Here is an 8,451-nt window from a genome sequence, read left to right as displayed (position 1 = left end):
TTTGTCTCTTTCTTTTCCATTATCCATTCAGTTTTGTTATACCTTCCCCCCAAAAGTCTATTTTGCTTCTTGAGGCCTTTTTCTTTTTCTCTCTTTTATTTTGTAGTCAATATCATTCAAAACTATCTAGCAACCAGCCATCAGTGATGCCATTAAAAAATATTTAGAATGGTGTTGTTTATATATGGTGTTATTTCATATATTTTAGTATTGGATTTTCTTGTCATTACCATACTTAGCAATCCCTGGGTAAACAATAAATATGAATTGGGGGGGATTCAGTGCAAAGTTAGTACTGCAGAAATTTTTCTTTGCTTTTCTAATATCAGATAAGAATATCTTAGGTGCTCTTCTCTGGGTAAATGGATATATGGAGGACTAAGCATACATTTAATGTCCTCTTACTGAGTACTAGGAACTTTCATAAAACTTGCCTGATTTGATCCTTCCAACAACCCTAGGAGAGACCTATTACTGTTCCCATTGTTTGACCCACAAACTTCCAGTCACAATTCCCTATGGCTGAGCTGTAACTTTTCCCTTTCTGTCCCACTCTGAAAAGCAAACCCATGAATAAAAGGAATATGGAATGCTGTGGATTAGACTGAAAATGTGATCGAAAAGCAAAACTTACCCTACTCTTACCATACATAAAATCTTCAACATTGGTAACAATGTATGGCACTTAAAATCAAAATTAAAAAGAAACTCATTTCCCTCAAATTAGAGACAAAATATTTCAAAGACTGCATTGAAAACATGACAAGCAACACAGATTGCTCTAATCCTTAGCAGTTGGCTAATAGAAATGAATTTCAGATGAATCAGTAATTTACCAAAATGATTACTCAGTAAATTGATGATTGCGTGAAGTAATCTTTGAAGAATTGGTCTTTCAGTTAATTGGTATTTTCACAAATTGACTTTTGGCTAAGTTTTCTCAATACCCTGATTATCTGGTAATGTGGAAAGCATTCCTCTACGTGAGAATGCCACACTCTAGTTTGTCCCAGTCTCCACTGGGACAGTTTTATTCATTTATTTTACCTGTCTTTTTCCCTATAGGCCCTTGAGCTTGTGATCCTTGTCTTACACTATTTTATGTATGACTGATCTGCTTGGATATCAAAATATGCTTTGTTATTGTCAAAGAACTGGATATATCAGTCTAAATTTCAGAGAGCCCTGCACCTGAGCTCTAATTCTAGTTAAACCTCTTTTATAGTAATTATCACTCTAGAATTTATGAGCACTATTTCTCCCTGATATAGACATAGCACTGCTCTTTTATTAGATGACTCTAAGATGCTGCTGGCTTTTTAAAGAAAACATATCTTACTGTTGGATAATTTTCATATTGTGACCATTTAAAACCCAGGCTTTTGTTGGTTTCTTCACATAAACCACTCCAGAACCACAAGGTCTCCTTTGTCTTGCCTTTACTGATTTTTTTTTTGAGGTTACAGGGTGACGTCTGCTTTGTTCTAATTCTCTTTAGCTTAAATAACTTATGTGATTACAATTTACTTATGTTTATATGCAATTCAGTGGAAAATAGTATTGAGAATTTGTAATACATAAAATACTTATTCATATAGCCATAAAACTAAAGAATCTTTTGAGACCATTTCACTCAAATTCCTCCTACATAAATATTTCTGTATGTCCCTGACAAGTAGTCAATACTATCTCACCTTACTTCTAATATCCGGAAAGACAAAGATTTTTTATCGGAAGATGTTTGTTTGAGAATAAGGGTGGGCAGGCCTGGGTCTGAATTCTAGTTCCATGACTAGTTGCATTACTGGTGCATTAGCTCTCTTGACCTAGTTTCTTTATGCTTGAGGTTGGAGATAATTAAACATATCTGGAATATGACTGTGGGGATTGAGTCAGATAAGGATGCAAGTGCTGTGCATATAATTAATAATTCATAAATTGTAATCCCTACCTTTTACTTATTGACAACTTTAGTTAGCAGGATGCAAAAGATCAACACACGTGGGACCTGTTCAGCCTATTCCCTTAAAATCAGTGCCAGACTGGGCACCAACAATTTCAGGTGTTACATAGTAGATCGATGAGCTTCATGTGAATTTAATTAAGAATGATTGTGAAAATTACAGGCCTCCCTTTTCCACCTCAGCCGTGTTAACATAGGAGGCTGTCTGTTTAAAAGAGTGAGTCTCCTTTGTCGAGAGCGTTGAGAAGCTGTATTTTCCTTGATCACTGTCTGGAAAGGGCTTATTGACAGCTTGTTCCATTTTGCTGTGTTAGTTAAGTAAGGTGATACAGAAAATGCCTGATAAAGATTGCTGGGGAAATAAATTGGGCATCAAACCACCCATAGGTGGCCGATCCATTCTGTGATTGATGAATGAAGGAAGTAAATTGAAAGGGCCTTTTCAAGTTGCGAGAATGATCATATTGTTTCTGAACCTTTTCTAATGAGCCCTATTAGCCCAAGTTTACAGTGCTGTGTATTGTTTCTCTAGCCTTCAGCAGCCAGCCAGCAGCCTTTGAAATGAGGCTGGCAGAAGAACCTGCTAATAACAGGGCACCAATTCTAGAACATACGGGGCTCAGACTTTAGTGCCTTGTTACTCCAAGTGTGGTCTGTCTTCAGGCAGCGGTGTCATCACCTGGGACCTGAGAGAAATGTGCTTTATAGGTTCCACTTTGGGGCTACAGGATCAAAAGCTGCATTTTAAGGGGATCTCCTGGTGAGTGATATGTGGTAAAAAGTCGAGACCCTTTGCTGGTTTTATCTTTACTGATCAGCCCTATCTCTGAGACAGAACTATCTCAACAGCACCTCTATTTGAAAATTTATACACTATCTGCCATTTAATACCTAGACTTGAAGTAACCGTGGCACATATATTTGCTTGTCGCACGTGTATAGGTATTGCTCACTCATTATTCACTTTTGTTTCACTGTGTAAACGTAAACAGAGAAGAATACACTGGTGTAATAGAACCATGTTTGTTTGGATTTTCTTTTTTTGGAGAAAATAAGGCTCTAGTAAATAAATGGACACATTTCTTTAAATGTTGGCAGCTCCACCAGAGTTTTTGAGTGCCAGGAGAATCAGTGTTTATCTCTACAAAGTAAATTGAATGTGTTTAATCATATTACTCCAGGGAGATCTGCAAGTGGTAGAATTCAGTGGGAAGTGACCTTATGTCAGGGTTCCTCTTTGCTTGCTAATGCTTTCTTTCTGCGTTATTTTGTTTTAAGGGGAGTGGTGAAAACAATTGATTTTGGAGTATCTGTGCCAATCTTCATTCCCAACTAGACAGCACCCTGCCAAGCCTGAAAGGGGAAAACAAGCGGGTTGGAATTAAATAGGAAGGAGAAGAAGAATTCCACAAATCCTGGTGGAATTGCTTGGAGAAAATGTGCAGAGAAGTAGGTTTACTTGTTGAGGGAAATATTTTGTTTCAACTTTGAAAGGGATAAATTTGAGTGAAGGGACCTACGCCAATACGCATAGGAAGCACCTGCTTACAGAAATGCAATATGCAATTGTAGAATGCCAAAAGTAGTAGGATCCTTAGAGAGCATATGGTCTGTGCTGGTTTGAAAGGGTGTATGTCCCCTAGAAATGGCATGTTTTAATAAAATCCCATTTCATAAAGGCAGAATAATCCCTATTCAATACTGTATGTTTGAAACTGCAATCAGATCATCTCCCTGAAGATGTGATTTAATCAAGAGTGGTTGTTAAGCTGGACTAGGTGATGACATGTCTCCACCCATTTGAGTGGATCTTGATAAGTTTCTGCAGTCCTATAGAAGAGGAAACATTTTGGAGAATGAGGAGATTTGGGGAGAACAGAGAATGCTGTAGCACCATGAAGCAGAGAGTCCACGAGCCAGCGACCTTTGGAGATGAAGAAGGAAAACGCCTCCTGGGGACCTTCATGAAGCCGGAAGCCAGGAGAGAAGAAACTAGCAGATGATGCCATGTTCGCCATGTACCCTTCCAGATGAGAGAGGAACCCTGACTGTGTTTACCATGTGCCTTTCCAGATGAGGGAGAAACTCTGAGTGTGCTCACCGTGTGCCCTTCCACTTGAGAGAGAAACTCTGAACTTCATTGGCCTTCTTGAACCAAGGTATCTTTCCCTGGATGCCTTAGATTGGACATTTCTATAGACTTGTTTCAACAGTTTCTCAGCCTTAGAACTGTAAACCAGCAACTTATTAAATTCCCCTTTTTAAAAGCCATTCTGTTTCTGGTATATTGCATTCCAGCAGCTAGCAAACTGGAACATGGTCTATATTTCAGAGAAGAAGTGACCCACTAAAAATTTAGAGACAGAGCCAGAAATTGAGTTTTCATCTCCTGGGTTTCTTCAAGAAATTTGTGAGACATTCTCACCTCCATTCTCTCCCTCATGTCTATTTTAATCCATCAATAAGTCTTGCCGCTTTTACTTCCAAATCTAACCATGTATTCCCTATTCTGAGACCATCCAATTCCAGCCTTCTAAGTTCCAGCCACATCAGCTGCCATTCACATCAAACATGCCAGAGTTTTTCTCACTGCAGGGCCTTTGCATAAGTTTTTTTCTCTGCTTCACTGTTCAACGGTCACATGTTCCCTGTTGATTTCTGCTTATAGTTTAGCTTATGTGTCTCTTCTTCATGGACACTAGCCCTAAAACATTTTATTAAGTTTGTCTTCCCTGTTATTCCACTTCAATGCATGCTTGGCATTTATCTCTGCATTTATCAAAATTTATTATATATAACTTATAGTCTATTGGGCTCTAGTAGATTGATAAATAGAATAATTAAAGTGACTATATAATTTATTGTACAAACCTAGATACTTTTGAGAGGGAAAGGGGCACTATAAATAATTATGCAAGGATGATAGGCTCAAGCCAGAGCTATATTGGGCATACTGGAATATATGGTCATGATAGCCGTAAAGTTATTCTATTGTGGAAGTAGGGTTTGTTAATATACGAGTTTTTGGAGGCAAGGAAAGCTAGAATAACTGCACTGGAGTTTAAAACTTTGCCAAGAAAGCATAAAGAAGCTTTAGGTTTTGTTCCTGAACATGTTTGTGTTCTCTTAGCTATATTTTATGACATTTAAAAATAAATGGTATCTGAAAAAAAAAAAAAAAGTAAATAAATGGTATCTGATATCCCTCCCCATGGAAGTGTAACCCCTGGCCTTGCCAATCTCTGTGCTAAAGGCAGGTTCCTCTTCCTCCTAAGTTTCCGTTAGCAGTGGCCCCTCTGACTAGGCTCCATTTCTATCTGCTTTTCCTCAATACCTGCAAGCTAGCATTCAATGTGATCATTTATCGTGAGCTTTGAAAATTCCTTGAGGTAGCCTACCTAGCCATCCAAGTAATCTCCCAGGTGACAAGTTATTGCTGTAGTTGTTGCTCTGGTTACAGAGTCGTATAGGTTCTGAGCAGTTTGTTCTGATTTTTATTTTTCATGTAAGTCCTGCTATTTGCATGCCCAATTTGGTGGATTTTTTTTTTCACCAAACATTTATTGGACCAGAGCTGAAACATTGAAATTGCACATACATATATAATACTTACCAGTGACTTTGACAATATATGTTTGGTTTTTGTTTATTTTCCTGGTGAGAGGGTGCTTTGCAGGGCAGGGGCTCTCTGACTGCATTCACCAGTGATCCCAGCTCTCAGCACAAGAGAACATATAGTTGAGTCATGAAAAGTATTTCAGTGTTTATTGAGTAAATACCTTCTTGTGAGATTAAGGCAGGTTAAAATATCATGTTTCTAAGCACCTGAGAATTTGGAAAGTTATAAGAGTTCATATAGTTTACTAGCTTTCAAGATTTTTTTATCACAACTCACAGTAGAGAATGTGTTTTGTATCATGACTCTGTCCATTTATATTTTAGTGTTCACATATATTTAAACACATGCATGTCTTTGTTTTCTGAGTCTCTATGACAAATATCACAAAACTGGTTGGCTTAGAGAACAGGAATGTATTGTCTTGTGATTTTGGAGGTTAGAATTCCAAAATCGAGGTTTCTGCACACCATGCTTTTTCCTTAAGCCTGTGGCATTCTGGGGCTGGCTTGTCACAATCCTTGGGGTTCTTTGACTCACATCTCTGCCACTGCCCCATGGTAATTGGCCTTATTCTCTGGCTTCTGCTGACTGATGACATCTGAATTTCCTCTGCTTATAAAGATCAAGGCTCACCTTAGTTCGATTTGACCTCATCTAAATAGAATCTTTGAAGATCCTTTTCACATCAGTCTACACCTTACCTAACAATAACATCTCCAAAGGTCCTCTTTACAAAATAGTTTATACCTACAGGATTGGAGGTTAGGACTTGAACATGTCCTTATAGGGGACATGATTCGATCCTATATATAGATATATATCACACACCTATATATTTAACTGAAAAGGGTTGACCTGAAATTTATCCTTGCTATGTATAAAGGGCTAGGTTATTTTCTGTTTAATGTTATTAAATTCTGTTACTAAAAAAAAAATGGTTCTGGTGAATTAAATTTTATTAGAATCTGGTATTGTGAGAGAAAGCACACAGTTTGAAAAAGATTGCTGTAATCGACCCCACACACCAATACACATTAAAGAAAATAAGGAAACCAAAGAATTGAATGATCATTTGTTAAAACTTTTTTGTTGTAAAATAGAGCATATATACGAAGCAAAGAAATAAAAAGGAATAATTTTCAAAGCATACTTCAACAAGTAGCTACAGAACCGATCCCAGAGTTTGTCATGGGCTACCATTCTACCATCTCAGATTTTTCTTTCTAGCTGCTCCAAAATACTGTAGGCTAGAAGGAATATTAATATAATGATTCAGCAATCATCCATTCATTAAATCCTGTATTCTCTGTTATACCTCCTCCTCCTTCTTTGCGTGGATTCTGGGGATGAGTTTGGGCCTGGCACTGGGGATTGACAACACCTTTCAGACCAAGAGGAGAAAAAGAAGCGTAATAAAATAAGTCATCAGTGATCAAGAGAGATCAAATGGAGTCAAGAGGCTGTTCTGGAGGCTGCTCTTATGTAAGCTTCAGTTAGATAGTGCTAAATTGTCATGATTTGCTAAACCCCAACAACATCACTCCTGTTGACTCTTAAGAATACCTAGGGCTTGAACAGAGACTCTATGAAGTCTTCATGTCCTAGGTTTGCCTTCCTGGAATGTATAATTCCCAGACAATTCCTAGGTCAGATAAATCCTGAAGCTCAGAGGGATTAGCCTCTCCAAGAATATCAATTAATTACATCCCCCTATCCTGAAGCCCCCCTCAATATGGAAAAATCAGAAGAGACATTGTATGATCATTTTTATCGGTAGAGACCATAGGAAAAAAGCTGTTTATTGAGACCGTGTTGCTGTGTACTCATTAGTGATGACTTGTTCTATGAATTCACCATGTTAGCCAGGTTCTAAATGTTGATCCAGGTAGCTACATATGAGTACAGATTTAGAACCTAAATCTGTTGCAAACCAATAAAGGAAAATAATCACTAGGAGGTGGAAATTGAATCTTTAGGTAATTAATGCAAGAATGACAAAAATTTGAGAAATAAGAAAGTAAACAAATTAAGAATTTTAGTTGCTAGTGTCATGAGGTAATTATTGGAAAGAAGAGTTAATCTAAGAAAGCTTAAGCAGAAATTGAAGTTGGATATTAACATTTCTTGGACTGGAAGATGAAGACGAGAAGGTAGGGGTTTTTTATTCACTAAATGTGGGAAGTAGGGGACCTTCTCATGAACTCCCATCTATTTGAGGTCCCACTATTCTTATAATCCTCTGTGTTTGTAGTTTACTTCATATGCTTAGTATAATTTGGACTTATTTTAATTTAAAATTTATAATTTTGTTGCTTTTATTTTGCTTTTCCCCTGCTTATTATAATCAGTTCTTGGAAGACAGGCACCACATATTTCCTGATCACTATTATAATCACTGTAACCTGGTTCCCAGAACTGGCACATAGTAGGTGCATAATATGTATTTGTTAAAAGAAAGGAAATGAGCTAAAGATGACATGTGGATATCAAATCTGTTTGGCAAAATAGTTCTTAAAGCATAAAGGACTACAAATCTGGAACTTATTTTTAGTATCTCCAGGGGTGGCATGGATTGAGTTGTGTTTCCCAAAAGGATATATTGAAGTCCTAATCCCAGTACCTCAGAAAGTGTACTGATTTGGAAATAGTTTTATTACAGATGGAAATAGATAAGGTAAAATGAGGTCATGCTGGAGTAGGGTGGGTCCTTAATCCAAAATGAATTGTGTCCTTATAAGAGGAAATTTGGACCCAGCAGACTGAGAGGAGATGGTTTTATGACATCTTGAGGCAGAGGTTGAAGCCCAAGTGTTGCTGGGAAACCACTAAAAGCAAGGAGAGAAGCATGAAACATGTGCTTCCCTGGAGA

This window comes from Tamandua tetradactyla, chromosome 9 (assembly GCF_023851605.1).
Source record: "Tamandua tetradactyla isolate mTamTet1 chromosome 9, mTamTet1.pri, whole genome shotgun sequence".
In the NCBI taxonomy this organism is placed as follows: domain Eukaryota; kingdom Metazoa; phylum Chordata; class Mammalia; order Pilosa; family Myrmecophagidae; genus Tamandua; species Tamandua tetradactyla.
The sequence above is the reverse complement of the archived record's forward strand: the minus strand, read 5'-3'. Positions refer to the sequence as shown.